The 26,374-nt window shown below is 39.2% G+C and overlaps 1 long non-coding RNA gene across 1 annotated transcript in view; it reads right to left on the bottom strand.

Moving 5' to 3' along the window:
- LOC150059256 (uncharacterized) overlaps positions 1-23,695 on the bottom strand; it is a 102,049-nt gene extending 78,354 nt beyond the window's left edge. The window contains exon 1 of the long non-coding RNA XR_016536623.1: positions 23,612-23,695. This is a non-coding gene — a long non-coding RNA (uncharacterized LOC150059256). The remainder of the gene's footprint in view (positions 1-23,611) is intronic.
- Positions 23,696-26,374: the final 2,679 nt, after the last annotated feature.

Genomic DNA, 26,374 nt, shown 5'->3' with positions numbered 1-26,374 from the left:
AGAGGAAGTAAAACTTTCCCTCTTTGCAAATGACATGATTCTGTATTTAAAGAATCCTATAGACTCTACCCCCAAGCTCCTTGAGCTGATTCAAAACTTTGGAAGGATAGCAGGGTATAAAATTAACCCTCAAAAATCAACTGCCTTCCTCTACGCCAACAGTGAGAGGAACGAGGCAACAATCAGGAAAGCAACTCCTTTTGCAATAGCCTCAAAGAAAATAAAGTACCTAGGAATTAGCTTAACTAAGAATGTAAAGGACCTTTTTGATGAAAACTTTAAAACCCTGAAAAAGGAAATTAAAGCAGAACTGAGGAAATGGAAAAACCTCCCATGCTCCTGGATTGGAAGAATTAACATTGAGAAAATGACAATCTTGCCAAGGGCTATCTACAAATTCAATGCAATACCCATCAATATCCCAATGTCATTCTTTAAAGAAATAGAAGAGGCAATCCAAAATTTCATATGGAATAATATAAGACCCCGTATAGCAAAAACACTTCTTAGCAGAAAGAACAGCGCTGGAGGAATTTCAATTCCAAACTTTAGATTCTATTACAGGGCTATAATTCTCAAAACAGCTTGGTACTGGCACAAGAACAGGCCTGAAGACCAATGGAATAGAACTGAGGACCCAGATATTAAACCACAGACCTATGGCCACCTAATCTTTGACAAGGGAGCCAAAAAAATAGAATGGAAGAAAGACAGCCTCTTCAACAAGTTGTGCTGGCAGAACTGGTTAAGCACCTGCAGAAAACTAAAGTTGGATCCTTCTTTGTCACCTTGCACCAGGATTAACTCCAAATGGATCAAACCTGGAGGTAAAAGCTGACACACTGAAAACTTTACAGGAAGGAATAGGAGATACCCTAGGCCTCCTTGGCACAGGTTGAAACTTTCTTAATAAGGACCAAGAATCACAACAAATCAGAGAAAGGCTGGATAAGTGGGACTGCACTAAACTGCAGAGCTTTTGTATGGCAAAGGACATAGCTAGTAAACTAATCAGGAAGCCTACAGAGTGGGAGAAGATCTTCACCAACCAAACAACAAACAAAGGCCTCATATCTAAAATATATCAACAGCTCAAAAAATTGAATCACTCCAAAACTAATCTCCAAAGTAACAACTATCCCATTAAAAGATGGGCCAAAGACTTAAAGAGAGTCTTCTCTGAAGAAGAAATAAAAATGGCCTATAGACACATGAAAAATGCTCAACATTTCTGGTCATAAAAGAAATGCAAATCAAAACAACTCTAAGTTTCCACCTCACTCCAGTTAGAATCAAGAAAATTAATAACAACAGATGCTGGAGGGGATGTGGCCAGGAGGGATCACTACTACACTGCTGGTGGGAGTGGAAACTCGTTCAACGACTATGGAAAGCAGTATGGCAGTTCCTCAAGACTAAACATAGGGCTTCCCTATGACCCCAACAATTCCACTACTTGGCATTTACCCAATCATCCAGAAACAAGGACATACTGAATCCACCAATACAACAATGTTCATTGCAGCACTATTTACCATAGCAAAGATGTGGAACCAACCTAGATGTCCCTCAGTTGATGAGTGGATCAACAAGATGTGGTATTCGTACACAATGGAATTCTATGCTGCCATCAGAAAGAACAACATCGCCCCATTTGTTAGGAAATGGAAAGACTTAGAAAAAAAATCATATTAAGAGAAGTAAGCCAGACTCAAAAGAACTTAGGCTCAATGGTTTCCCTCATTTGTCATAATCAGTAGAAACCTTGGGCTCTCCTAGCAGAGATTTGCAATAGAGCAAAACCTTGATACAAAAGGCCATATAGTAGGACGCTAAATGAAAGGATCTCTAGGATATAGAAACAAAACCATATAATGAATGATTGTTGTCCTTAAGGTACTATGTTATCTCTCATCTCTTTTGCTGTCCCTTGGTTATCTCATATTGTTACGGTATCTCACTTTGTTATCTGATATATCGGATATATTTGTATTTGGTTATTTGAAATTGGATAGGGAAGGGGGAAAACAAGATGAGGGGTGGGGTGGGGGGGAGGGTAATGGGGAGCAAGACATGTGAAAGGGTATCAATGTATGGGAATTACTGCACCTTCTCTGGCAAATATCATGTAACCCTTCTATTTATTACAATAAAAATATATGAAAAAAAGCTATTTTAAGTCTTTCTGTAGATTAGAATTTTGCTGTCCTGGGAAGCTGCCAGTGGTTGCTTAGATGCAAGACGGCTAATGTCTGTCAGTTTTCAGGAATTAGCTGATCTTTCTCTGGGCAGTCCCCTTTCTTTCTGCAATTCTTCTTTATTCTCTTCACAGCTATGCTCAGTCAATCCACCCAGAAGGCTTTACAACAAATGCCACTGGAAACTTGTATGAGTGGCTTTGCTAATTATTTCTCCCTCCTTCCCTCTCTCTCTCTCTTCTCTTTCTTCCTCCCCCCACCCCTCCCCCACGCCTCTCTGGCTTTTGTTCCATGTTACCTCAAGGGTTACTGAGGATGGGATCCTGTGGTCAGATTTCCTCTTCTTTTCAGAGCTCTGATGGGGCTGCTCCTCTGAGCAGGGAGCTGCAGCCAGCTAGTAGCTTAAGACAGAAGGGGTGGTGCTTTTAGAACACTGAAATAATGCAGAACTGTGAAACTGTACTCTTCCCACCACACATCTATGTAACTCCAAAGAAGAACCCAGCCTCGCTTCCTTTGTTACTTCTTGGATTTCTATGTAGAAATGTAGGATTACATGTCTTTCTCAAAATTTCACTCTATATCTTCCTTCCTTGCTTTGTTCATTAACACTATGGTAACGTCATAAATATTAGTCTGTGGGCAAGAGATACTAAGATTATAGAGAAAAAAATAGGCAAAATTGCTTTCCAGCTATTTTATAGTTAAAGAAACTCTAGAGTATGGGCTCATATGTCTACTTTCATAAGCAAAAACATAGTATCCCAGTAAGGGGAAATAACCTATCCAAGGTCATAGCCAATTAGTGGAAACTGTGGGCCAAGCCCAAGTCTATTGACTTCTGGCATCCTTTGGACCTCATATCGTTTATTTGGAGGGTTGATGGTGCTGGGGAGGGAAGAATCTTGGCCTGAGCCATTTGCTTTTGGCAGACAACCTTAGTGCACTCTGTTGATCCTGATCTGGAGCAAGTCTCCTGCTTTTCCTTATCTTTGGCCTGGGCCAGCTGAAGGTCTCAACTGTAAGCTGGCCATGTGGAGCAGGCGGACTAAGCATTTTCATTTCTTAGGTCATTAGCTCCTGGCACAGGTTCTTTTCCAGTATCCTTGAATGCCTCGGAGAAAGATGTTATGATCTGGGAATCTGGTTGATGAAGCCTGCCAATTGGGTTGATTTTGGCCGGCAGAAAACTTGCTGCCATGGATTGTCATGAGCCTCACTCAGAGAGAAGCCTAGTTTTATTTTTTCCCTCCCCAAAGCCCCTGTTTATCTACTATTTTCCAAAATCAGATAGTTGCAAGGGGAGAAGAGTAAAGGACAGAAAACAATGAGGAGAAAAAAGAAATCAAATCCCACTGTCAATAGGAGAAAGAGACATTCACAGAGAAAAAGAAAATAAAATGACTGAGTGACCAGGAAAAGGAGAAAATGTAATAGATGAAAAAGACAAACAATGTCACAAAATAGAATTTAAAGATTCTGTTCAACCCTTCTTTTGGGATTTATTTCCCCAAGTTTATATGAAACTGAAAAATAACTCAGAAACTAGACTCCCAAGGGCATGTCTATAATACGACAATCTTCTAATTATTAAATAGGTGATTCCAATCACTGATCACTTATGTAGATGCTGTCTGTACAGCTTTGTAAAACAGAACATACACTATACTGAGTGTATACATGAGGATTCTGAAGGCATCAGTAGCTAGAGAGGAACTCTAGATTTCTCCCTCACTGGTTAACCACAGGCAATGAACACCAGCTTAATAAATGAATAGATAAAGAAATCACTGGGGTTAAAATTTTCTGTATAGAGGGGAAGGGTGACGTCCCAAAGCAAATATATTCTTTACCTCCCATATGTAACATCACCTTCATATTACCAATAAGGCATTAAAAATCTTATATCTATTATTTAAGACTTTTAGATTATAGGACTTACTATGATCTTTATATTTCATATTTAACTAGTTAGATACTTTGGGATAAATTATAATGTTAAGGCCACAAATCATGTCTTCTTTACCATTGTTTTCCCCCAAACAATTTTTTGAGGAAGAAGCACTGAAATACGTAAGTTGCGGCCAGGCCCAAGGGATAAATAAATGAGACATCTTGGCAACTAGGTGTACAATATAGAGAATATAGAAATTTAACCCAGCATCCATTGACTGGAGTGTTAGTGAACACATTTGCTACATTTATGTGTGTGTGTGTGTGTGTGTGTGTGTGTGTGTGTATCACAGAATAAAATAATATATGTGTCTTTTACTTCATTCTTCCATACTTTTTAAAATATATATTACAAGGGTACAATGGTACCCCAGCAAAATTTCCAGAGTAACCGTAGATGTTGCTATGAAATCCAGAGTTTTTTCCTAGACATGCGGGGGCCTTGTCTGTAATGAAGGGCTGGTCTAAATGGGCCAGAGTCACTGCCCTCCTCATGGAGTTTGACAGGAAAACCTCGAGAATCTCCTTGTCCTTGCTGTCTTCAAGAATACGTGGATGAAAGCAATAGACATAGCTTTTGAAAAGAAAAATGCAGATGTGACTTTAAAGGAAATGCAATTTTAGATTTGTAATGAGCTCTTGAGGAAAGGTTAAATAGGGAAAACAGGATTGTTAGTTATTCTTGTGCATGGATGAGAGTAGGAGTGTCTTTGGAATTCTGGGAGAATTCCTGGTAAAATAATATTTCAGTTACTGTGTTATGTGCTTCTCATAGTCATAACTAGCTCATTTAATCTCTACAGAATAGAAATGATGTCAATGGAATTATTGTTTTCCGATTTTGTAGGTGAGAAAGCAGAGGTACAAAGAGGTTGAGTAGTTTCCACGGTTGAAAGCATGAAGTCCAAAGCATTTTGGGAGTGCTCACAAGTTCTATTAATAAAGAGACCACTACTGTCGTCAGATGAAACCCACTATCAAGTTAACTTTCCTTGATTTACATGCAGTGATAGGAATAGTCATAATTTTCACACAAGGATTCAATTATGTACATGACAGCAAAGAAAAACAATAAAAATATCTCCATTGAAGGAAGACCTGGGCAAAGTTTGGCTTTACTGTTTGATTCCCTATTTCCAAACCATTATTTGCCCCCTTTAGTGGGAGGAAAACTGGCTGGCCTGAGGATTAGTGTCTGGCAATAGGGAAATGGATTCCACTAATGGGTATCATGACTGATCTGAAAGCCACTATTTGTCCATGCATCATTCTCAGCAGAGGATGAGTCTCTGAGTCATTGATATTACATAGGATTCAAAGGTTCTATCCTTATTTTCTGTCTGAAAACAAATATGAGCTCATGAGAACCACAGTTTCAATAGTGAGGGTTTAGTGAATATCCTTCTTTAGCAACAGCATCTTTTTCAATTCATCATACTTTTGCTATGACCTTGTGAGCAGAGACACAGAGAGGTAAGGTGATTTACTCAAGGGCACTGAGATGGGAAGCCATGTAGTCAGAATTGGAACTCAGAAGCATTGCAACAGCAGTGCCCCTGTAAGAAACCATCACACTGTGATGTTCTCTTTTGGATGAAGCAGCAGTGGCCAACAGTGTGGAAATTATATCCAAAGGTGACTGGTTAGTGGAGAGTAGAGTAAGACTTCTGATCTCCTAGGCCAGAGTACACCATGCAAGCAATTCCAGGTTATTTTCTTCAATTGTTCAGTTTTTGTTATTTTGTTTCCAAATATGGTTCAATCACCAAGAAACTGAAGATCATTTTTCAGTGTCTCACCTTTATGTTTTCAGAGAAAGAGAGTATAAAACAGAGTCAGCAGTTTGGAAAATGAAACTTTCTGCCCTTGTCTCCGGAACGTGACTGGGCTGAGTTGTAATTCAAATCACCCTTTGGGCTGCCTGGTCATAAATCCCTCCAAACTGAACTACCCTTAAAATGAATGGGAGAGCAAAGTCAGTTCTTCAATTATAGTGAAGCAATTCCCCCACATCATCCCTCTTCTTGGTTTCGGGGCCAATCTCAGGGGGAGATGACTTCTGCCCTTAGAAAGGACCCCAGCTCATGGTCCCTGTAGCATGCCCTGTGTGTTACAGGTTGTCTTGCATATCTCATTCTTGACATGTTTTGTGAGTGAATTAGAAAAAGGCACCGTCTGAGTGATGAAGAGCTCAGCTCTTCTTGGCTCTGTTGCTACCCTACCCTATGTAATCCATACCTAATTAGGAGTGTGAAATGTTCTTGCCATCGTCTCCATCCTCTCATTCATAAAACTCTACATAGGGCACTGTAACCATGCTTTCTGAGGACTAGACAACACATTCATTTTTTGGCTGTCCCTGAGATCTGACTCCCGCCTTATTGTATCACTTACCCCAAGAACTTAAGGTGAGATGCTCCATCTCACTTCTGAAATGCAATATACATATCTTGCCAAAATCACTGGATGGAATTATGTTTGTCCTGGGATGACATAATAAATAAGCAAAGATCACCTTTGCTGTCTCTTTCTTTTGGTGGTTGTAGCTAGTCTCCCATGTTCTTGGCCTTGTAGACATACATGATACATTTAGTTTAATTTATTCCCCTTGGGTCACATGACCAGTTGCTGTAAATCTCTGGATCTCTGTATGCAATTTCTTTTCTCTTATAAGAATAATGGTCATTGAAGCTGGGCACTGGGGGCTCCAGTAATCCTAGCTACTCGGGAGGCTAAGATCTGAGGATTGTGGTTCAAAGCCAGCCCAGGAACAAAAGTCTGTCAGACTCTTATCTCCAATTAACCACCAGAAAACCAGAAGTGGTGCTGTGGTTCAAGTGGTAGAACACTAGACTTGAGCTGAACAGCTCCCAAGCCCAGAGTTCAGGTACCGTGACCGACCAAAAAACAAAAAGATAAAAAGAAAAATGGTCACTGGATTTTAGGGCTACCCTAATGAAAAAAATTCACATACACATGCATCAGGAATTATGACCCAGACATACCTCATTGCAAAATACAAGTCAATGCAGCAGATATAAACCCAGCACCCAGCACTTAGGGATCAATGTTGTGTGAGGCCAGGAGAAGTGGAAAGAGTGATACACAGAAAGCAAAATGTATGAAGCTATTTTGGGGTATAAAGCAATTATAATTATCAAATGTAGTGCTTGATATTTACTTGGTGCTTCTGATGAGTATTTCAGCACTCTTTTTTCTTACTTTCCAAAATTGTCAAAAGTGGAGCCAGTATGAAAGGTTTGTATTCACTTTACAGATGAAGAAATTTTGGCACTGATTTATTACACAATCTACTGAGCATATCCACCTATGAAGAAGCTGAAAGGGAATGAGAATGAGAGAGAAGATAGGGAAGATAGGAGTTGATAGGAAAAATCAAAATGTTGGCAGAGAGGGCTTTTTTGTTAACTAACAACAATATGGAAGGCACTGAAAACTTAGATTACTCTAATTTTGTGTTTTGGGTATCACCTCCCAAAATAAACCAAGTAACATTCTGAGCTGCAGAGTGACTTTTCCAAGCTCATTAACTAGTAAATAGAAGGCTATATTTTGACCTAAAATATTTAGGCTTATCCTGTTTTACCCCAAGAAGCTCTGTTTTTCAAATATAAATCAATGACAAAACTAGATTAGACTCGCAAGTATTTTTTTCATGATATGCAGTTTCAGGTAATTAGATTGGTTAGAAGCCTTCTCATCTAATAGCCACCCCTATAAGCACAGCCTTTGCAACACATCTAGCTGTGATATAGCTGGACCCTTCTTAATCAGTGGAAGCAGATTCCCAGGGCTATGTAATTATCCACCTACTGAAGGGGGTCAAGGATACACTGCTACAACCACAATTATGCCTGCAAAGTTGTCTAGAGAATTGTCTTGTGTCTGGAGGGTGGTGTTTCTTAGCCAGTGGCCTCTGCCCTGAATAGAGACTGGGCAAAAGCAATGAAGTCAATACCTCTGTGAGAACTGTTGGCAAAATTGGCCCTTAGCAAACATTTTGGAACTTGCCTAATAAATTATCCCTTACACTGACATAAAATTTTCCGTGAACAATGAGAACAGATCCTTAGTTTGTACCAAGTGTGGTTTATGCTTATCATTTACTTTCTTTCGGGGAGACAGGAATTTTAGTGCTTGCTTTGGCAGCATGTATACTTAAAATAGGCAAAGACTGCATACATAACCATCCCTCAGTCAAAACCTCGGGTGCTGGGTCTTTCATGAGCTTCAGTTGATATATGTCATCATCACCTGTGTCTGGAGACGCTCATGTCCTTTGTGACTCCACAGAGGAAAGAACAAGACCTGGAACCTTAATGCTGCTTTATTCTGTACATTGGCCATTTTCCTTTTAGGATTGTGCTTCATCAACTCACTGTCATATGTCATCATAATGAACACAATGGTGGGCTGAGTCTTTTGAACCTTCTAGACAATCACTGAATCTTTTGACTCTATCACAAGGTCTTTCTTTTTTTTGACATATTATAAATTTTTTATTTTATTTATTTTTTATTGTAATTAGTAAAAGGGTTACATGATATTTGCCAGCTAGAAGATGCATTAATTCACATACATTGACACCCTTTCACATGTCTTGGTACCCATTACCCTCCCCCCCACATCCCCCACCCATCTTGGTTTTACCCCCTTCCCTATCAAATTTCAAATAACCAAATACAAATAAATTCAATATATCAGATAACAAAATGAGATACTATAACAATATGAGATAACCAAGGGACAGCAAAGGAGATGAGAGACAACGTAGTACATTAAAGGACAACAATCATTCGTTATATGGATTTTGTTTCAATATCCTGGAGGTCCTTTCAATTAGCTTCATACTATATGGCCTTATGTATCAAGATTTTGCTCTATTGCAGATCTCTGCTAGTAGAGCCCAAGGTTTCTACTGATTATGACTAATGAGGGAAACCATTGAGCCTAAGTTCCTTTGAGTCTGGCTTACTTCACTTAATATGATTTTTTCTAAGTCTTTCCATTTCCTAACAAATGGGGCGATGTCATTCTTTCTGACAGCAGCATAGAATTCCATTGTGTACAAATACCACAACTTGTTGATCCACTCATCAACTGAGGGACATCTAGGTTGGTTCCATATCTTTGCTATGGTGAATAGTGCTGCAATGAACATTGTTGTGCTGGTGGATTTAGTATTTCCTTGTTTCTGGATGGTTGGGTAAATGCCAAGTAGTGGAATTGCTGGGTCATAGGGGAGTTCTATGTTTAGTCTTCTGAGGCACTGCCACACTGCTTTCCATAGTGGTTGAATGAGTTTCCACTCCCACCAACAGTGTAGTAGTGATCCCTCCTGGCCACATCCCCTCCAGCATCTGTTATTATTCGTTTTCCTGATCCTGGCCATTCTAACTGGAGTGAGGTGGAATCTTAGAGTTGTTTTGATTTGCATTTCTTTTATGACCAGAGATGTTGAGCATTTCTTCATGTGTCTATAGGCCATTTTTGTTTCTTCTTCAGAGAAGACTCTCTAAGTCTTTGGCCCATCTTTTAATGGGATGGTTGTTACTTTGGAGATTAGTTTTGGAGTGATTCAATTTTTTGAGCTGTTGATATATTTTAGATATGAGGCCTTTGTCTGTTGTCTGTGTTGGTGAAGATCTTCTCCCACTCTGTAGGCTTCCTAATTAATTTACTAACTATGTCCTTTGCCATACAAAAGGTCTGCAGTTTAATGCAGTCCCACTTATCCAGCTTTTCTCTGATTTGTTGTGATTCTTGGTCCTTATTAAGAAAGTTTCAACTTGTGCCAAGGAGGCCTAGTGTATCTCCTATTCCTTCCTGTAAAGTTTTCAGTGTGTCAGCTTTTACCTCCAGGTCTTTGATCCATTTGAAGTTAATTCTAGTGCAAGGTGACAAAGAAGGATCCAACTTATCTTTAAACCAAACTATGGCATAAGAAGTTTTTCATATACTCGTGGCGACATTTCCCATTGTTTTATGTTTCTGGAAGATGTACTAAAAGGAAGTGCCTCTAGTTGGAATTCTACCACTTTCATAAATGATGTCTGACTACGTTAACTTGGTAGTGCTTCTCACTAGTGATACATCTAGGACTTGATTATTTCATCTATGTCTGAATTCATTTTGTTTTATTTTTCTTTATTTTCATTGTTATCATAAATGTGATACAAGAGTCAGGTAATGAATACATTTCTTTTGGGTAATGTCTCACCCCTGCTTTCATTCTCTAAGTTTTTCCCTCCTCTACCCACCTACAAGTTTCAATATAGTGTCTAGTGAGTACCACTGCTACATTTACTTACCCTTCGTCCCTCCATTTCTGTTTTTCTGCTTAATTTAATTTGGATGAGGAGTTAAATTTGAATATATTTTAGAAGACAATAAGTGATCTTACCTGAGATTATATTTACTAGCATTCCACTATGAAGTGAGATGCACCTCCTTATCATCCCCGGAACTATGTGCTCAGAGGTTGACAGAGAGACAGAATTCAAGATGAGGATTCCTATGTTTTGGGCTGAGGACGCCCATACTAGGTGAGGTAATGTGGGGTGTAGTCCAAATAAGTCATCCTAGAAGAGAATAGTGACTTGGCTGTTGATGGAAACAAAGGGAACAAATGCATCCTCCTCTTTTCCTTGACTTTACTCCTTAAACCATCATTTTCTCTGTTATTTAAGATAATTCATTTGAGAACATATACCAAATAAAACAAAGCATAGTGATGTATTACTGTAATGCCAGCCACTCAAGAAGACATGATTAAGATGATAGTTTGAGGACAGCTTGGTCAAAAGTTAGCAAGACCTCATCTCATGTTGAAACCATGTCTTGAGGGAGTGGTTCTCTGGTCTGAGCAACACAGAAGGGTCATGATCAGAACATGAGACATTATCTTTTTATCTTTAGTTAATTAATTAATTGCTTATTTTATTTTAGTTTTTGTCTGTTGTGGGGCTTGAACTCTGGGCCTGGACACTGTCCCTAAACCCTTCAGCTCAAGGCTACTGCCAATCCCTTGAGCCATAGCACCAATTTCAGTTTTCTGGTGGTTAATTGGAGATAAGAGTTTCACAGACTTTAGTGCCTGGGGTGGCTTTGAACTGAAATCCTCAGATCTCAGCCTCCTGAGTAGTCAGGATTATAGGCGTGGAGCCACCATGTCTGGCTTATGTGTTTTTTTTTAAGCTAAATTAAAGAAGACCAGAGGTGTGATGAAGTAGTTAAGTGTGAGGCTATGAGTTGAAATTGAACTGCTACCAATAAGACAAAGGAAATAAACGAGGAGGAGAAGCGGCAGGGGATATATACATGTCAAATCATATTTTCTTTTCTTTTTTTAAATATTATTTTTTGTTGGGGTGATATCCAGAGGATTACAGTTATATTTATCAGGTAGTAGATACATTACTTCTTGAACACTGTTACCCCTTCCCATGTTTTTAATACTAAAATAAGGCAACATGCCAACAATATGCTTTTATTTTTCAAGAATAGCATATTGGAAGCACAAGCAAGAATTGGAAACCTAGTACGGGAAATAAAAGGGAAAAGAGGTGATAGGGCTTACTTAAGGTCTCTCCTAGGTAGTGTGGGTTTGCTTGAAGTCTCTCTCAGTTAATGGAGGATGAAATTAGATTGAGTCTCTGAGGATGTCTCTCCTTTCCTATCTGATTCCTCACTGATTGCATTGATGTCTTACAGCATGAGTTTATGCTCTCTCCTCCTTACTCCCTCAACAGAGACTCAAATGACTTCAAGTGAAAATGTCATTTAGATCAAAATATTAAAGACGTATTAAGACATCTAAAATTGCACACAGATCAAAGTATATGAAGTAATATATTCTCTGGGTCCTCTCAGGACTATCATCAAAATAATAAAGAAGCCACTTCCCACCTCCCACACTCATTCTACCATAATCACAACACAGTTATATATTTGCTTTTTCAGAATTGGATTTGTGAAATTATGAGAAGAAATGAGTACATTGTCAGTCCCTGGGGTTTCTGAGAAAGAGGCGTGCATCATGCTGGCATGATAGGTTGTGGAGGAGTCTCTGGGCTCTAATTTAACTAGTATATGCCACAGAATAAGTTTATCCATTGTCTTCTATATCCAGGTAGCACAATCTCATTCAGCTATTAAGGCTTTCCGCATCCTTTCAGCGAAAAGCAAAAACAAACAAACAAACAAATGTAATCTCAAAGCCCAAACCCAAACAAAACAAGCAAAAACCCAAACCTCTTTCCTGTGGCAGACATCTATAGTATCTAGGTCTGGTATCTTCCAATAAAGTTTTTACTGATACAAGAACCCCGCTTTTTGTCAGCATTTTTCTGCTAATGGTTGGCTCTCTTCTACTTCAGCCCCAGCTTTGACCTAGCATTGTTACTGGTTAATTAGAGAGTCTCCTGGATTCTTCTACCTGGTCTGCTGCTGGACTGTGATCCTCACATTGTAGCTTCTCTTGTAGCTAGGATTACAGGCATGAAATAAATAGCTACATCTGATACCAATGGATGTTTTAGAGTGATGAAAAACTGATGTGCCTTAAAATTAGAAAACCAGATATGCATTTTTAGTAAAACTATGTAGGAATCTCTCTAATGAGTTCAGTGCACAGACATTTGCAAGCCTGGAAGTATTTATACTTGGTGGTTGGCTTCTGGTGATGTACTGAGGCAAACCATAACTCAGAAACCATTTTTCTAACAGACCATTGGATGACTATAAAGGAAAGAATGTTCTCCTTGACTGTTATCGGAAAGCTTTTTATGATACTATCGGGTAACCGAGCAATAAAACAGGAGCACAGGAAGAATCAGGAAATCAGTACCATGATTGAAATGTCTGTGACCACAGCAGAGTGACCCCTCAAAAACAATGGAGATGAGGAGGTCTGAGTCTGCTGCTGTTAACTCTCATGGAGGAAAGACCTCATAGGCACACATTCCAGAGGAGATGCTCAGAAAGGTCAACATTCTCCCTGTAAGGAAGCCCTCTCATCATACAAAGGTGAGGAGATCTTCTCACTAGGATGGTGAATAGGGATGGATTCAGCATGGGAGGGTATTTGTAGAGTCCTCTAAAAGGCCTAAGGACAATCAAAAGCATAGTCAATGTCTCAGCCTCAGTGATGCCATGTGTAGCTGTGGGAAGCAAAAAGCAAAGCCATTGAGATAGCTCTAGAATAATCTGTAACCTGTTCCCAGTGATTCCAGGCAATTTTTTTTATTCACGAAGATGCTGATAAAACAACTGTGGTGAAGATTTATATAATATTTTTTGCTGAGTACTAAAATAAGCACATTATTTTCATCACCACTTATGTAGGAGTAAACTAAATCTTAGAGAATTTGCATAATTGTCCATAGATTATGTAGTTAACTGTAAATCTAGGGGTCAATTCTGTGCTATTATCTTATCATGAACATTCTTTCTGACAGTGGTGAAAAACAAGCTTCCCCTCCCCATTCTTCCAAATTAGTATGAGAAAATCCCTTCCTTTTTCCCCTAATATACCCAAGGCATTTTATCTGATCAATCTCTGCTTCCATCATCTTCACTCATAGTACATGAAAATACTCCCCACATAATTCATCAGCAATTCTTTCAAGAAATGAAATCATTAAAACTTGACTGGAAAAGTTTCATATGGAACTATCTTTATAAGACTCAAGTCCCAGAAACCTGTTGCAAGTACCTTTGTGCTCCATCTTAGATATTTCTCCAAATAAAGGTGCACTAGAATTTAAAATGAGATCTCAGATTGTGTATATAAAATGACAAGTCGATCTAGAAAATATACAGGAGACATATCTATTCTTCTCTTACATGAAAGCTATTCCATAAATATCTCTCCTTATACTCTAGTTAGCAGAAATATAAAATTTAACTGTTAAGAAATTCAACATAAAGAAAACAGAATTATGTCCCATCCAGAAATGTAAAAAAATAGGTATTTGGTCTTACAGTGTATTTGGAGCATGATTTCAGCAAACTTTGGTTTGAATCCCAGATAGCCATTAGGTGGCTTTAAGGTCTTAGCAAAATGACTGACCTCTATGATTTTCCACCTTCTTGCTCTGTAGAGTATGTCAAATCTCACCTACACTTTTCTCCTGATTTATAATTTGCTACACAAAGCTTTGGAAAATGGTATAAGGAGAGGCAGTTTTATGAAGAAGCCTCTTTCACATCAGAACGTAAACATTCTTCAGAATCCATGGAAATTTCATTCAGTCACGTTGCCTGAATGTTGGGGAGCCATCTCTGCACAAGAGGTCAGAAGTCTTTAGTTGGTATTCTTTGGGGACAACAATAACTTCTCTCTGCTATGTTTGGTCTCTGCTTGCCTGGATTCCATATCTCTCCTTCTCTCAGTGGATAACTACTCATTATTCTATAAATTTTTTTTCAGTGTAGACTCTCAAGAAAGAAAATTTGCTAAGCAACAGATCTATTTCCACGATATTTTTTACATGTGAAATAAAGCTTCTAATAGAACTAATGATTAATTACTTCCTCAGAAGTCATGACCTGTTTTCCAAGATACCAGTGGAAATTCATTTGTATTTTTCTTTCCTTCTGTATGTTTCTACTTCATCATAATGGAGATCAATACCTAAATCCTAAAATATTTTAACATTTACCTAGTTCAGATTATTATCACCTATCTTCATTTTTTTCGAGAAGAAACCCTACTATTATTTATCTGTAGGGTTGATGATTGCAAGCTGTTGACTTTTAAAAGTGGCTGTGTTTGATTTAATTAATGAGTAATGATTGAACAGTAACATTGAAGAATAAGCTATGTTATGGAATGGATGCTGACTCCGCATGGTGGTGGCAGTTAGGTTAACATTGCCTTCCTGTTAGTTTAGATTCAGATGGGTTTCTTCCCAACCAAAGAGCAAAGCGTTGACCTTGACCTGTGTCTACGCAGGTCTTCATTGCTCTATCTGCAAAATAGCTAAAAAATATTTTTACCTTTACAAACTGCATCTGTTTGACAAAGACAGATAAGGTAGGTGAGGAGTCTATACAGAAAAAGCTCCTATCTTTAGTAAGGAAGGCAAGTTGGAATGACATTGTGTTCATATTCTTTTTGTTTTTGTTGTTTTGCCAGTTCTGGGCTTGAGCTCAGGGCCTGAGTCTTTCTCAAGGCTAGAGCTCTACCGCTTGAACTCAGAACCACTTCTGGCTTTTTTCTATGTATGTGGTACTGAGGAATTGAACCTGGATCTTCGTGCATGCTAGGCAAGCACTCTACCACTAGGCCAAACTCCTGGCCCCTCATATTCTTCATTTTGTTCAAAAATTCAATATGAATTAGGAAGGCCACAATAGAATTTTGTTCTCTAAGCCATTCAGAGGTTCCAGTTCAATGGACTAATCTAAGATTTTCTTCAAATGAGCAGGACTAAACAATCTGGATTGTTTATTTGCTTTGTGCAATTCTTTTAAATCCTCTTGTGGCCCATTTCCACTGTCCTAGGTTAGGCTGAACAGATTTAAGAGTGATGTTCATTGGACCGGCATTCTGTTAAACATGAGTGCTGTGTGGAGAACATGAGGAAAGGGGCCACAGATCATTTTTGTCCCTGTTTAGAGCCCACTAGCAAGATCCTGTATTTGCCTGCTTTGGTCAGTCACTCCTTCCTTTTCCTGGAAGATGAGGAGATTTAAGCCAAAGTCTAGCTTGTTCTAGACATAGAGAAACATAAATTAGTAACTGTTTTGTAGATTTGTAATGTAGCATAGAACCCTGAGTTGACAGGCCTGGCACTGAATGGCAGCTTTCTGTAGGTCACTGTTAGAATTGCCTATGGTGGTTTCTCCCTCACTTTCTTTTGTAACATTTGGGAAATGGAAACAATCATGCCATCTGTCAGGCTTTCACGGAGTGTGATAGATACTCATCAGAACCTCCTGATGGTATGGCTCACCCTATAATCCTACCTGCTCATGAGCTGAGATCTGAAAAATAGTCTTAAAACCAGCCTGGATACACAAATCCTTGAGACTTTTTATCTCCAATTAGGCAACAAAAAATGTGGAAATAAAGCAGATTCAAATGGTAGAGTGCCGGTCTTGAGTGAAACATTCAAGTAAGAATGTGGAATGCTGAGTATGAATCCCAGTACAGGCATACACACACACACACACACACACACACACACACACACACACACACACACACACACGAACCTCACTATACTTATTCTTTCCTGCCTGTTTCTCAGAGCAACCTGAGAACACTCATATATTGGGTGGCAAGGAGTCACTAGAATAACTTTTCACTTCCTGGAAAACAGAGAGGAAAAGGAGAGTGGGTACATTGTCATTCTGCTTTGAATGTGAAAGTTTCCTAGAGCTGGACTGTCTTGCAAGATAGGGGAAAATCTGAGAGGGAGCAACAGAAAGAAAGCAGGTACCAGGGCCCCTGTGACAATAGATCTGAAGGAAAGCCAAAATTTTGCCATCACTGCATTTCTATACATGCCTAAGCTCACACATGTTCTCAACATACTCCTTACGATAGAGTAAACAACGTAGCACTAATAACTTGCACAGAACAAAGCTTGGGAAAATGAATATCTAATAAATATATCCTATTTCTCATAGCTGCATTGAATGTGATAGAGACTCATCAGTATTACTTTTAATAACATAACAAATATTAAATATCAGCAACATGGTAGATACTTCTAGAGATACTGCAACACAAAGGTGAGAAGGGTTGAATTACTATATCTAGTCACGAGCTGCTCAGAATCCTGATGAAAAGACCCTGAGTACTCATCAGTGGGTCAAGAGTACCAGTGTGGGGAAATACCCATGATGCTTTGGGATCTGGATGTAGAAGACTAATGATTAACAACAGCAACACAAATGTATTAGGGAAAGAGAAGTCTTCCCATGCAGGAAGAGAGTGCCCACCAGCAAGCCTGAGAAGATAAGAAGATACTGCTATGTCATAGCAATGAGTAGCACAGAAATTTAACCCCAAGGTTCTGAAATTAGTACTACTACTCTTACTGCTACTATTACTAATAGTAATCAGCTAATAGTTAGGGATTCTTTCCTTGGTATCTGGTACTTATCAAGTATTGTGGCATCTTATTATCACAATGACTTCCTGAGTTAAAATGATTAATCACTTCCCTTTGCGCAGAAGAGAAGTCTGTGAGTCATTGAAGTCAAGTGATTTGGCCGAAGCCACACAGGCTATATGAACGGTGTTGCCAGGACTGGGATTTTGTGCAACATCACTGCAAGACAGTGTCTGAGACTTGAGTACTTATGGGTCCTGAGATGTACTCTTTTCAGTACTGGGATTTGGGCCTAGGACACAGCTCTTTCACTTGAGTCATTCCCTCAGTACACTCCTCCATTTAACTTGTTTTTCAAGTGGGATCTGGATAACTGTGATGGGGTTGGCATGGAACTGTGATCCTTCTACCTGGTAGCTGGGATTGTAACCATATCTCACCATGCTCGGCACAAGAAATACTTACGTTTGTGACATTCTTTCCCTCTTAGTGAGGTTACTATGTTAAGACCTGGTGTTTGCAACTCTTACCTGTGCAAGGTAGGAAGTGAAGGCCAAGAAGTTACCTTTATTTTAATTGGTTCTGATTTTGCCTGTCATATTTTCAGGAACTAATAAATTTAGAGAAAATGGGAATCCTGAGGTTTCAGAACTGGGAGTTAATTCAAAGGAGGAATAGAAGATTTCCAGTGTTTGGTGGACACAGTGAATGGAAGACTTTGAGAAATACATGGGATTTGAGCCTACACTTAATTTTGTTGGTTCAAACTAATATTGCTTCAGGCCAAGCGCTAAATCTACCATAGTGATTTAAGGTCTAGCTTTGAAATTCTATTTCGGTCTTATGGATTTTTGTGGGATAAGCCAGTTGAGTCTGAAGAATAATTCATCTCAGAAATCCCTTATAAAATTGAAAAAAATCATGCAGGGAAAGTTCATGGCACAATATTCTTGGACTCCCAACAGTATTTTCAATGTTCTTTTACAGTGTTTCAATACAATGTGTATGCATGGTTTTTATGTCTGCAAAGCAGTATGTATGCACTATCTACTTGAACTTGTTCAGATGCATGGACATTAAGTAGAAATTTTAATTTCTGTTTCGCTGATGAGGAACTAAGGCTCAGTCATGTTAAATGTGTGTGGCCATCTAGCTAGGAAATGGTCTAGGATGGTATTTGTGAACTCCAGGTTCCATGAACTTTTCAGAACATGATACTTGTTCTGACTGCAGCCCAGGTACCTAAACTCACATAGGTTTGAGTAGTTTATTTCCATTCTCAGGAAACTGGCTGCTTTGTGACAACCAGAAGTCAGTCACACACAAGAATAAGAAGTTGACATTAGTGTGAGTGGGGGGCGGGGGGGCGGTCAGAGAATAGCATGTGAAAGTTGTGATTTCCAAAAAGGGCTCCTGAGTAGTTTTCATGGAACCCTCAGATCTGAAGATACTGGCATAGACTTTGGAAATAGGAAGTACCACTAGATTAGATTCCTTTAGCATCTCCTAAGTAGATGCTAGGCATGTGATATGTGCTAGAGGGCAACAACCTGAGTGAGATGCTGCAGCATGCTAGCTGGGGGAGAGACAAACAGTTCAATACGTACTTTCAGCCCTTGTAAGGAGGAGGCATATAGAATGCAGGAGCGTATGGGAACAGAACTAACATAGAACCGAAAGGCTTGGAATAAAGTTCTTCTGAGAGAGGGAGCATCTTGAGCGAGGTTTCATGAATAGAAAGAGTTTAATGGAGCGACAGAGGACAAGAACAGTTGCATGGGTCTGGAGGACAGCATGAGCTTGCCCTCACCTTCTACTCTGATTCTTCTAGAAACATTCTCTGTCAGCAAGGACGGTGGTCCAGCCCTTTTCCCTCTTTGCTTTCTGTCTCACCATACTCCAGCATTTATGCAGATGACCAAGAAGTGTTCCTTCTCTAAATCACAGCATTTTATTTGAACATTTCAGGCAGATTTGAGAAAGCACTGCTTTCCTATTCTTCTAGGTAGTTGGTAGATACTAGGATAATGGCAATATCCTCCACTATGGGATTCATCTAAAGGATAAACGGATGTGGTCAGGTACAATTTCCCATTTAGAAACTGGTCTTAAGAGCCCCAAGGTTCTGGGAATGAGGCTGTCAGCATACATTGGGTCTGAGTAACCTTCTGGGAGGAGAAACATGAGGTTCTCTGAACAATTCATTTTTGTTATTCAACCAATAGTTCTTTAGTGGCTAGACATAATCTTCACAGACTTTAGCTGGAAGAAATCACCCTAAACAAAGGGATTTGTTCAAGTGGCCTGAGTCCAGCAGTGTTGCTGAGGAAATGCTTATCCTGGTAGTGTGTGAGTAGTACTGGAGGTCAGTGATACACTGGTAAGCATCCAACCCCTGGTTTGAAAAACAGTTTGCACAGGTTTGCTCTGATTCTATAAAGAATGGGTGGCACAGGTTACAAATAATCAGAAAATATAGGATAGTCTGTATTACAACTTTTATACAGTCATTAGATTCCTAAAGAATATGTTTTCTCAATTTGTTTTTCCAGACTCTTGTGTCTACAGTCAACTTGTGACTATAATTGATGAATGAGTATTGTTTCAACATGAATAGTTGACTTAAACGTTCATAAATGTTGGAGATTAAGTTGAGTGTTGAAACAATAAGTAAAAAGTAATCTTCCTTCACTGAGTAATATAATTCTGAATAATGGAAGGAAAGATACTGTTAAATTTGTATTTATTGTAATGGCAACAGGCAAGCCAGACTTCTAAGTTCAATTTATGTTGTTTGTTTCACCATAACTTTCTTTAGTCTAGACAATAAAAAGCAATTCTTAAAAACTTTACACACTTTAGAGGAGGGAAAGGAAACAGAATTTTCTGGGGATGGAGTCACTAAATATTGCAAACAAGGAAGATTGCAGGGTGGAAGTTTATTCTCATAGCTTTGAACATTTAACCATGAACTCAACTACTGTTAGTGCTGGTTCTTCTCTGTGCCAGTCTGCTAATAGTTTGTTGGTTCATGGAAATGTAACTTGAATGTCTGTAAGGTACTCTACCTCTGTGCATGAATGTCCCAAATTTCTTACTTTTAGAAAGGCGTTTGCCGTATTAGATTTGAGGCCATCCTGATGACCTCATTTTAATTCAGCTACTTCTGTGAAGCCCTTCTCTCTTCTAACAAAGTCTCATTCTAATTTACTGGAGTTAGAACTCAAACAGAAGAATACGTTGGAGAATTTAACTCAATACTACAGAGCACTCTTCAGTGAAAACAATGGAATTTTTTCTAATTTAGACATGGAGGAAGATGAGTGATCAACATAAAGTTCTCAAGTGATATTTCATTTATCCAAAAAATCTGAAACAATTCCATTTATTCCAGATCTGGGGTAACTATCTGTCTTAATCAGTTTACAATGCTACAAAAGAAGCCCAAGACTAAAAATAAATGATAAACAACAGAAAGTTATTTCTTACAGTCTTGGAGACTGAAGTCCAAATCAAGCTAACCATATCTAGTGAGTCACTTCATCTCTGTTTCCAAGATGGCACCCTGAACACGCATTTACCACATGCAAGGAAAAGCCAAAAGCAAAACTGGCTTGAGGTATCTCACTCTAGTCCTTCCATAAAGCACAAAGCTCTTTGTGAGGGCGAAGCTCTCATGACTGAAGGCCCATTTCTTAACACCACCACATTAAATTTCAACTATTGGTTGGAAGTAAGAATACTTTCAAATTACACTGTCATTCCTTGTATGTAACCCCATGTTTCCCGAATCATTCTTTTTCTTATTTATTTTTCTTTTGTCACTCATGGGCCTTCAACTCTGGGTCTGGCACTGTCTCTGAGCTCTTCAGCTCAAGGCTAGTGCTCAGCCATGTGCCACTTCTGGTTTTCTGGTGGTTAATTGGAGATAAGTATCTAGCAGACTTTTGTGCTCAGGCTGGCTTTGAACTGTGATCCTCAGATCTTAGCCTCATGAGTAGCTAGGATTACAGGTGCTTATCAAAGGAGTCTAATGACATTATTCCAAGCAGTGTTAGGTTCTCCTTAATCAGCAGGAACATATTTGGTTGACATCTCAATTGGATATTGGGCTTCTCTATAGAATTTGATGCAGTGAAGTATTAAGCTACTGTGATAACCAAATATTCGGATAACCAGGGCTCTACAAGGAGAAAGAAAGGAACTTTTTTTCTGGTGTTAGCTCTTTAATGGCTGAGCAATGATTTTAATTCATCTGCCACCTTGTCCTCTTTATTCAGACCAGAATCAGTCATATTACCCAAGAGTCTTGTGTATCTTTGTTCTTACCCATCAATATACAAACTCCACACTCAGGGACAACATCCTAATTTTCTTTGGGGAAGCTATCTTTCTTTTACTTAGCTTTATTTATGTGTACACCATTAAACAGTGAATGTGTCTCCTCAATCTTTTTATAACTAATAGTTTGGGAGGAGAATGTTGCCCAGGTCATTTTAATCACAGGTAATCTGGAAACATTACAGAAGTCTCTCTTCTCATGAGCTTGGAGTATGAAAGCCTAGAATCATATAAATACCAACTATTACATTGTCCTAACTGGAATCCTCAGGGTTTCTCTGAAATTTCAGCTGATGAGATCTAGTGACGTGTCCTCTCCAAGGGAGAAATCTTTGTAGAAACTCGATATTTAAGGCTGCATTGCTTTCCATTGAATCTCTAGTTCTGTGTCCTTTGCCTAGTGACTACCTAAATAGATGATGTCTGAAATTCTGTCTTTTAATTTCATAATTCAAGCATTCCTTGTTTCCCAGGATTATTGAGCACTCTAGTTTCTGAATAGACTCCTTCAAAATTTCTTTATTGAAAATGCCTCTCGACATTACCAATAATCTTGGGACAAACACACTTTGGATCTGTGCCTCATGACTTGCCCTCTGACCTAGTTTCAAGACTCCCAATTTTCTTCTAGCCAAAGCTTTCTTTCACTGACCCAGCAGGTTTCTGGAGCAAACAAGGATGAGCTATGTCTCAGAGTCATCTTGTCTAGTTCACTGCCATCTCCAGTTCACAGGCTGATAGTCCCAGGGCATTCAGAGGATCCTTTTGCCGATGGGCTGCTATTCTGGGATGATTGTGCTTGACATCCATGGTGGCTTCCTGGCTGACTCACTTCCCAATTGAGCCCCCATTGTGCTGGGCAAGAGCCTGTTTTGATCCCCCTAATCAAAGAGCCACATCCTGAAATCTTGCAGTCAGCCCTGTGGACTGGACCGGGGAGCAATGATGGGTGCTAAATTTAACCAGTGACACTTAGAAATGAGAAGCTGAGAAAAAAAAAGAAATGAGAAGCAAAGAGATTTTGAGAATGGAAACTTGAATTTTTCTCATTTTTTTTTTTAGGTTTCAATTGGCTGAGTTACATTTAAAAAAAAACTATTTCTTACCAGCTGTGTGACTTAGGAAAGTCACTTGACTCTCCTGAGGACAACTTATCCCCCCCTCCCCTCCCTCTGATCAAATGGCCATAATAAAATCCACGTATCAAGGTTCTTTAAAAGATCGTTAACTGATCTATTGGGACTCATCAGTGGCTTGGCATACCATGGGTTGCCATGTCATCTTTAGTTCTCCTTAAATTCCAGTGTCTACATATGAATTAACACCAGGAGGTACCCTCAAATGTCTCAGAATAGATCCCCAAAAGAATGAGTGTGTGTGTGGAGGCGTAGTTGAATGAATGTTGACACCATAGCCCTCATTCTATTTTTAACCCTTTAGCTGAGCTGTATGATCCATATGAATGCAAACCAAAGGCCCTGGTCCCATCCTCCATGTGAGGGATGCTGAGTCCATCCTGACCCCTCCCTGGGAGCTCATAGCTTACACATGTGCTTTCTCTCCCAGCTTCCAGTCCTGAATGCTGAACTCCTGAACTGTGACACTTTTGTCATGGGCCCACTTTCCTGGGGTTCTTTCAGATGCCCCCTGCTTAATGACATCTGCACTACCACTCTGAGGTCATCTAAAAGCTCAGCTTTTAGGTGACTCTCCTTAAACACACATATTACATCCTTCAGTCCAGGGGCCTGCTGCTGGGAACAAATGCTCTCCACAATAAAAATAAATCTCATTATTGCCCCAGTAGAGCCTTTTCATTCTACATTCCTGGCTCTAGACATTGTCTGCTAAACACACTGTTGGACATACTCATTAGTTATTACTGTTATTAATCATATCAATTTTTTAATCCTTACATTTTCCCCATTTTCCATTGCCCTATGTAAAGCTATAACTGCTTTTATAACTTTTAACTTCAGCAACAACAAGCTACAAGAAGAAAGACAGCAGTGCTACCACAATGGCACTTACGTTAGCAGCAGACATTCACAAAGCACCAACAGGGAGCCAGGTACAGTGCTGCAAGCTTTCCTGCTTTCTGTGCACTAACTCCTCCACGAGTCTCATAGCAACTTAATGAGTCAGGCAGACCTCTTCCAATTTTACAAGTCAGTCAGCTGAGGCATTTAGAATGTTAAGAAATACCAGATATTACAAAATGCAAAAACAGGATGTAAATCCACAAATTATGACTAGCTTTTGCTGAGGAAACAAAAGTTAGGACAGGAGATAGAAAGTGGGTTAAGTGTAGCAGACTCCAGTAAGAGTATGTGGCAATTTCGTATGAGACCTGAAAACTAATTAGAAATCATTGGAAGTGCTCAAGATATAACACATCTTTCTCAATTACTCAATTTCATGATCAAGATCCAACCTACTCTGTGCCTCTCGTGTTAGCCAGTTTTATTTGTGTGATATATTCTGAAAGTACCTATATAAGTTGAGTATAAGGAAGCATAATGTCTATTTTATGAATTGTTTTCTTTTTATTTTACAAGTTTTGTGCTAGTTCCAGTTGTAACCAATGCAGAGAAAGTCAGGAATGGTGGGGCATGTCAGTAATTCTACATTTTGGGAGGCTCAGGCTGAAGATTTGTGAGACTGGGCAAGACTGGGCTATATAGCAACAGCCCATCCTGATAAAAGGGGAAAATGAGGAGAGAGAAAAGAGAGTGAAAGAGAGAGAATACCAGCACCATATATACTTGCATGCATAGTTTCTATTAAAAAGTGGTATCTTGGACGGGGAGTTTGGCCTAGGGGTAGAGTGCTTGCCTAGCATGCACAAAGACTGGGTTCGATTCCTCATTACCACATACATAGAAAAAAGCCAGAAGTGGTGCAGAGGCTCAAGTGGTAGAGCCCTAGCCTTGAGAAAGTCTGAGACAGTGCTCAGGCCCTGAGCTCAAACCCAGGACTGGCAAAAAAAGTAGTATCTTACATTGCTATAACACAATATCACAAACAGAAAATGGAAATCCATAAAGCCCTTTGACTTTATTTACAATTTACCAATTTCTGTGTGAACTGTGTGTGTATATATGCATGCATATGGTTGTATCTATTTGTGCTGATAATTTTATCATGAGATTTCTAACCCTAAATATGAAATATCCTCATTCTTACATTCTTTAAAATGAATCTTTCTCAAATTTCATAAATATAAACTCCAGAGATAGTTTTTCTGACTTCAGACATGGAGAGCCCAGACTATTGAATAATATTGCAAGTATTCAACTTCAGTTTCCACAATCATAGTTCTGTTTGCATCCCTGGATAATTTTTTTAATCAGGCAACTTTCATTTTAGTGGCAAAACAGCTGCTAACAGGCCAAGATTCATATGCCCACAGCTTCACAGCTTCAGAGCTGGGTGTGCAGAAGTCTTAGGAGCTAGCTTTGCTAGCTCAGCCCCATTGCTGAGTCTGTCCCTTTAGGATGCAGTACTCTGATTTTTCTTGGTGAAGGAATTATGGTTAGTTTCATCTTTCCCATGTTAGAATCAGAGAGAAGGGGGATGGCATGAAATCCAAGGGTCCTGAGAAGCCCTTGACCTCTCCCACTCCCATTGCCTTCTTTCATGCACAGGAGACCCAGACCACATGCTCCATGCCTCCTTTTTGGTCATGCTTAACTGTCAGGGTGAAGGACAAGAGAGAAAACAATCTGAGTAAAGAGTAATGCTTGGAGCAGACTGATATTTCTCAGCAGATGGTCAAGGAAAGAATAAGTTCAGTAGTAAAATATCCTCTAATGGTCAAAAAAACCCAAAGTCAGTTTTTCAAAGTAAAATAACCCCTGTGTAGCTAGCCATGACAGGAAAGAGGACCCGAGATTTCTGTCACGTTAGAAATACACTGCCAAGTGGACCATGTATCACAATTTCTTTGTACTCAGGGTTCTGAAAAGAAAATGAGCCCCCTCAGAGGAGGTAACTGGAATGTCTGACAATTACTTAATCTTAGTAAGGAGCGACATCCTTGGCTTTACTCAGCAAGAAGAGTGAGTTTCAGAAACTTGGAAGTCATGGAGGGAATTCTCTTGCCAAAGTGGTCATTGGAAATTCTCCAGTTCAGTGCGTCAGTGATGAGTTTGTTGGGCTTCACCTTGAAAGCAATGACCCCCTGAAAGTGAAATGAATTAATTCCAAACTACTTCCTCCAATTTTCCTTTGTATTAGATAAGTTATATAATTATTGATAAGCATGAGTGTCCAAATATTTGTCTGAAGAGCAATTTAAACTCTTCGATTTATATTCATGAGTTATTAAGTAGCTGCATAGTTCTTTGGCATTTTCCTTCTTAGCATAATGTTTAATTGAAGTTTAAATGCAGATTTAAAGATATTTTTCCCATTTTTCCTGGTATGCTGTCTTCTTCTCTCCAGAAATAATAATTATGCACTGTGAGACTATAAAGAAAGCAGGAAAAAGAGGGGAAAAGTTTTGGGTTTCTTCACTTACCTTTTTTTTCCCCATGGAATTCTTATCTTTGGCAAGTATTCAACTTCTATCTATGCTGAAGTCCAGTGACAACATACTGAGTTATGGGCTTCCCAGCCTAGAGGAACCCGAGTAGAAAAGAGAGCATCAGAAGTTGCCTGCTCTTACCACTCCATTCTTTACTGTAAAAGAGTCCACAGGTCTGAACACTTCTAAATATACCACCAGCAATGTAGTTGAGAAACACTGCCAAGACACTTACCTCTTCCTTAAATAATGCCCCAGTGGCAGCA

Source organism: Megascapheus bottae, chromosome 9 (genome assembly GCF_031878675.1).
Source record: "Megascapheus bottae isolate mThoBot1 chromosome 9, mThoBot2.hap1, whole genome shotgun sequence".
NCBI lineage: Eukaryota > Metazoa > Chordata > Mammalia > Rodentia > Geomyidae > Megascapheus > Megascapheus bottae.
This window is presented reverse-complemented; position numbering and strand designations above follow the sequence as displayed.